The sequence below is a fragment of the Oryctolagus cuniculus genome, chromosome 11, assembly GCF_964237555.1.
Source record: "Oryctolagus cuniculus chromosome 11, mOryCun1.1, whole genome shotgun sequence".
In the NCBI taxonomy this organism is placed as follows: Eukaryota; Metazoa; Chordata; class Mammalia; order Lagomorpha; family Leporidae; genus Oryctolagus; species Oryctolagus cuniculus.
In genome coordinates, this window is record NC_091442.1 from 10,438,093 (window position 1) to 10,444,092 (window position 6,000).

At 65.7% G+C, this 6,000-nt stretch overlaps 2 long non-coding RNA genes across 3 annotated transcripts in view; one reads left to right on the forward strand and one right to left on the reverse strand.

Moving 5' to 3' along the window:
• The window catches only part of LOC127487350 (uncharacterized), a 1,183,652-nt gene extending 1,179,021 nt beyond the window's left edge, over positions 1–4,631 (reverse strand). Inside the window, exons 1-3 of one of the 2 annotated variants that reach the window (XR_007914130.2) lie at positions 3,380–4,631; positions 2,452–2,636; positions 1,123–1,347 (exon numbers count right to left, since the gene is read on the reverse strand). This is a non-coding gene — a long non-coding RNA (uncharacterized lncRNA). Of the gene's footprint in view, positions 1–1,122; positions 1,348–2,451; positions 2,637–3,379 lie in introns of those variants that run through there. The other variant, XR_011379831.1, reaches the window with a different exon arrangement.
• Positions 2,519–5,724, forward strand: LOC138844274 (uncharacterized). Its single transcript, XR_011379835.1, has 3 exons — positions 2,519–2,657; positions 4,621–4,922; positions 5,180–5,724. It is a non-coding gene; the product is annotated as an uncharacterized lncRNA (long non-coding RNA).
• Positions 5,725–6,000: the final 276 nt, after the last annotated feature.

A 6,000-nucleotide genomic window follows, 5' to 3' on the forward strand; every position in this document is an offset into this window, starting at 1 on the left:
AACAGGGGTGGCCCAGGCCCGGGCCACCTCCCCGGACTCAGGCCTCAGCCGCACTGGCCGGGCACTTCCTGAGCTGGCAGTGGGCACTCTGATGAGTCCCGCTTGCCAGACAGGGGTACGGTTAGGAGCTCCCACAAGCCCCTGCGCTGTCCCCAGCACCCCCCCCCCACCGCAGCCACACCCCCCTCTTGACTGGGGCACAGCTCAGAGAGGTTGTCTGTCCGCCATTCGCGCCCCGTGGGCAGCAGGCAGCCGGCAGGGAGGGAGGGAGGGGCCCCGGGGAGTGGGGTGGGCGTGGCAGCTGCAGGCCCCGGGGACGCTGGGCAGCCGGGAGTCCCTCCCCAGACTCACTGTACGTGATTCAGCGCCAGCCCAGTTGTGAAATCTGGGAATCTCGCGGCGCAGCCAGGCCCGGGGCCGGCGGTCTGGAGAGGAGCCGGGAAGGGGTGAAGGGGGCGGCAGGAGCCCTGGGCGCCCCGCCTGTGGCCTGTCTGACATCACAGCTGCGTCAGCCCGGCCTGCCCTGCCCCCACTTCCTCCTCTCCCGGGCAGCACCCCAGCACTGCCCCCCACAGCCTCCGGCAGCCAGGTGCCCAGCATCCCGCTGTATACAGCAGGCGCTTCTTAAAGGAGCATGGGGAGGGATCTGGGCCAGGCAGGCAGGAAGCAGAGGGCGACCCGAGCGCCTGTCCCCACGGTCCCCACGACAGGCCTCTGCTGGCCCGCCTGGGCCGTGGCCAATGTCCCCGGGCCTGGAACGTCCCTCCTCACCTCGGGAGTGTGTGAAATGGGGTGAGACCGAGCAGGCTGGTGTCTGACCACAGGGACTGAGAGGGTCCCGCAGAGCCCTCGGCGACCTCAAGTCATGTCCGCATCCGAACCGCTTGGGGCGCACGCTCTGTCCAAGGCCCGGCTACAGCCACTGGGCTCACAGCAGCTCCCGCAGGGTGGGGGTCCATGCCCACCTCACAGATGAGACCGAGGCACAGGTCGCCTGCCCCGGGTGCTGCATGCCTGCGTGAGCCCATGGCCTCCATGGAGACCCAGGAGGGTGGGTCTCCTCCCTGGGTCACAGGGGCGGGGGTGACGCCCCTGATGACGCAGGTGGTCTGTGCCACCTAGTTTTTTTTTTTTTTCAGATTTTATTTATTTATTTGAAAGACAGAGTTACAGAGAGGCAGAGAGAGAGAGAGAGGTCTTCCATCTGCTAGTTCACTCCCCAAATGGTTGCAATGGCCAGAGCTGTGCTGATCCGAAGCCAGGAGCTTCTTCTGGGTCTCCCACGCGGGTGCAGGGGCCCAAGCACTTGGGCCATCTTCTACTGCTTTCCCAGCCCACAGCAGAGAGCTGGATAGGAGGAGAAACAGCCAGGACACAAACCAGCATCCATATGGGATGCCGGTGCTGCAGGCCAGGGCGTTAACCTGCTGTGCCATGGCACCAGCCCCATCAGTTAGGGTTTGAACCCAGGCCTCTGTCCCTGCCCAGCCATCATGGGAGGTGGCCGGGCTGCCGAGCCTCCCCCCCCTACCCCCACCGTCCCTGGTAGCAGCTTGGGGTGGCCCCCGGCTGGCCTGCCCAATGCAGCTGGGCCATGGTGTGGCCTGGGCGTCTGCCCAGGAGGCTGCAGCCCGCAGTGTTACAGCCCGAGGGCACAGAACCACCGTGAGGACGTCCATTGTCCTCCTCGGTTTGCAGTACAGACATGGCCGGGCCCAGGGCCACACCTGGGCTGCGGGAGCTCTCCCAGCGGCTGTGCCTGGGCCGGGCCGTGTCCTCACCCCCCAAAGCCGCCCACAGTCCTGGGCCCAGCTGCCTGTGCCCCTCACTGTTCTAGCCTCCTGCTTGGGTGCAACTGAGCATTCATCAAGCCGGATGGACACGGAGGCCAGCAGGGGCCTTCCTGGCCGAGCAGGTGCACAGGGAGTAACAGAGGACGGCTGCCTAGTGAGGCTGGGGGGAGAGCGGGGGGCCGGGCCAGGGGGTGGAGGCCTTGAATGCCGTGTATGGGGGCGATAGAGAGCCATGGAGGCTCCGGAGCAAGAGAGCAGCCCCAATCCCTAACCCAAGGCCCACCCAGCAGAGGCCACTCCCGCTCTCCCCGCCCCCATCCTGGCCTCCACCCCGGCCAGAGGGGGCCCATAAACCCCGAGTCAGACCGTACCCTCCCTGTTCAGAGCACGCCACGGCTCCTGCCTCAGCCACAGAGGAGGCCGAAGCCCTGCCAGCTGCCAAGACCCCGTGTGACTTGCCCCGCCCCTCTGCCCTCACTCACGCCACGGCAGCCCCACTGGCCTGCGCCTACCTTGATGCACCCCAAGTAAACCAGGACACCACACCCTGCCTCGGGACCTTTGCACTTGCGGTGCCTGTCACCTCCCAGACTCTTCCCCGCCCCCGCCCCGGCCATGGCTCCCTCCCTCACCCCCGCTGATCACTGCTCAGGCGCACCTGCCCCGCGACCTGTGCCCACTTAAACAGCAGCTCCTTCCACTCTGTGGCCGTGCACAGTGGATCCTTTCAAACGTGCCAGACGGCTTATCTGTCTGCTTTACTGCCCGCTGCCTCCACAGGAGCGTGGACTCCACGTGGACACAGACCTTCGGCTGTCTTGTGTCCTGCTGTGTCCCCAGCGCCTGACCCACAGGAAGTGCTCGGTAAATATTTGCTCCGTGGATGGATTCTTTTCTCCCTCCAAATAATTTGGGAGGACTTTGCGGGGGTGGGGGAGGGGCAGGGCTTGTGGGTGACCCTCCCTCCAGGAACCACAGAGAAGGGACTCCCGGCCACCATGTCTGCCATTTGCGCCTCCAGGATCCATTCCAGGCCGCCCCTCGGGGGATGCAGGGCCCTCCCCGGCGGCTGACCACAGGGTCTTTCCTGAAGCCAGGGGCTCAGAGGCACGCGGTGACTTGCCCAAGGTCACACGGGCGCTCCGGCGGTCAGGCGCTCGCTGCTGAAGCAGCTGCTGTCCTGCTCAGCCAAGGCCTCTGCCGGCGGCCAGCCCCGGCCCCGCCCCCACCCGCCGGGCCACAACACGGCAGCCACATGCCTCGGGAATGAGCCGCCGGTGTGACCCGGCCCAGCTGACACGTCTCCAGCAGATGTGGCTCTGCCTCCCACGGGTCCCGCGGCCCTGGCCACGTCTCAGCCCTCGCCGCCCCCAGAGTGCGGTGCTGGTCCTTGCGGGGCGGAGAGAGGGGGCGGCCGGGACCCCCGGGTGCTAGGGGACAGGACAGGAACGAAGGCCTGGTGGTGAGGAGGAAAGAGAGGCTGGGGGGGCTGGAACGTGCATTCCCACCAGGCCCCAGGGGCGGCTTGGAGGCTGCGCCTCGGGCTCAGAGAGACAGGAGGGCGTGGTGGGGAGTGGGGCGCGCACCCCGAGAGCAGCTGGGCCCCTGGGAACGGGGCCCGGTACCGTCAGAGCGTCCCAAGGTTCTGAGGCGCTGCTCCTGTGTGCTGAACCGAGCCCAGCATCCGCCAGGTGCGGCCCCCAGAGCGCCAGCGCCGAGCAGCCGCGGATCGGGCCTCGCAGGCTGACCCCTGAGTCAGGATCCTGTCATCTGCTCTCCCTCCTCCACCCCACGGGATGCGCCTCCCCGCCCACCGGCTGCAGCTGGCGGGGCGGGGCCGAGGGCTCCTTTCCCACATGGGACGCAGCTGTGGCTGTGGCTGTCGGGCGGATCCCAGCTCCCTCCTCTGCCACACCAGGAAGTCAGCGATGCTTCCCGGGCCCAGCGCAAAGCTACGGCGTCCACAAGCACCGCCCCGAATCTTTACCTGTGCCCAGTTTCCAGGTGAGGAAGCTGAGGCTCAGTGCACAGAGGGGGCCGAGCCAGGGCCCTGTAAGGACCACCGAGAGGAGCTGGGCTGGAACTCGGGCCTCCCTGCTCGAGCAGCCACCACCGCCCGCCGCCCGGCTTGTCTGCGGGGGTCCTGCCTGGTTTATTCAACAAACAGCCAGGCCTTGTGCTGGGGCCGTGAACAGGCAGCTGCCCTGCCAAGCTGTTGAGAGAATATTTCACTTGCTCCCTGAGAGGCCCGGGCCCCCTCGGCTGTCTCGGTCTCCGACGGCTTCACAGATGCCTCCGCCGGGAAGGCTCCCAGGCACCCTCCTTATCCACGCACCCTGAGAGAGCTCAGCAGCTTCCTTCCAAAGCAGCGCTCTGCCTCAGTTTCCCCTCCCACGGAAAGCCCACCATCTACCCAGGGACACAAGCCAGGGGCCGGGCCTCTCGCTCCTATGTCCCCCGCCCACCCGGGGCCCCATGTGCCAGGTTGGTCACCCCTTCTCCCCCAGGGTTCCCTGCACTGGCCCTCCCCACCCCAGTGGTCAGCTCCCCCGGCAGCTTCTGGGTCCTGCCACTCCCAGAGGCCCCTGGAGTCTTCAGGCACCGCTCTGCCCAGCGGGCGCTCCCGACAGCGAGACAAAGCAGAGCACTTATGGAGCGCCTACTGCACTCTGCGCCAGGGGCCTTGCACCTTGCACACTTCCAACCCAGCAGGGATTAGGCCTGGCCCATGTGATACCTGAACAGGAGGTGCAGAGGGGTGGGGCGATTTTCCCACCACCGGCCAGCAGGTGCGGGAGCTGAGACCTGGAATGCGTCTGTCCCGCAGCCTCGCTGCTCCCAGGAATCGGCTCCCAGGCCTCCAGGAGCACCTCTCCGGGAGACGCCTGCACCCCGCTGGGCCTGGGCTCCTCCCCAAGGCCACGGTTGGAGGACGAAGACGACGCCCCTGCCCTGCCCTGGGTCTCCGCATCCGGCATCTGTAGGCAGCTCCACCCCCACAAAATCGCGGTAGCATCTCTGCCCCCTTGAAGCCTCGTGGAGCAGGGTCCGCAGCGCTCCCAATTCCCACTCCAGAAACCTCAACCGCCACAGCGGGGGGCACCAGGGTCTCTGCCGATCTGAGCTCAGGTCAGACCTTGACACCGCACTCGCCTGCCTGCCCCTACCCATCCATCCACCGACACAGCCACCCACCCCCCACCCAGCCATCCATCCCCCACCCTCCCACACACCCCCCACCCACCCAGCACTCAGCCCACTCAGCAACCCACCCACCCAGACGTCTGCCCATCGGTGCACCTGTGGAATCACTAATCTAACTATGCATCAGTGCCTTTATGTGCCTAGTCTTCTGTCTTTTTTTTTTATTTTTTTATTTTTGACAGGCAGAGTGGATAGTGAGAGAGACAGAGAGGAAGGTCTTCCTTTGCCGTTGGTTCACCCTCCAAAGACCGCTGCGGCCGGCACACCACGCTGATCCGAAGGCAGGAGCCAGTTGCTTCTCCTGGTCTCCCATGGGGTGCAGGGCCCAAGCACCTGGGCCATCCTCCACTGCACTCCCGGGCCACAGCAGAGAGCTGGCCTGGAAGAGGGGCAACTGGGACAGAATCCGGCACCCCGACCGGGACTAGAACCCAGTGTGTCGGCGCCGCAGGCGGAGGATTAGCCTAGTGAGCCGCGGCACAGGCCCCATCTATTTTTAATCACTCAATCACTTCACTTTCAGGGTTGTGTTTTTATTTACTTATGTTTGTTCATTGTGCATTAATAACCCCCAGTACCCAGTCACGAAATCATTCAATTTGCCATCCATCATCCGTCACCCGTGTGGCTTTGTCTACCCGCCGTCCACCTACGTGTTTGTTCAACCACCTGCGCCGTCATCCGTCCACACTCCACTCAGCTATCCACCTCTCACCTGGCCATTTATCCACTTCATCCACCCGCCGTGCACCCAGTCACTGGACTGTCCGCTCAGCCGGCACCCAGCGGCCCAGTCCTCGGCCACCCCTGCGCTCCCTAATCCAGAAGAGGTGACTCAGCGGGCCCCGCCCTTGAGAAGCCCACAGGCACGAGATGGGGACACACAGCTGCAGCCCACGGCGGAGCGCTCCGAGCAGGTCCACCTGGGGGCTCCAGGAGGGCTCCTCGGAAGAGGCGGCAGGAAGGATGAGAAACAGAGAGCAGGCTCCCTCCGCTCTGGCGG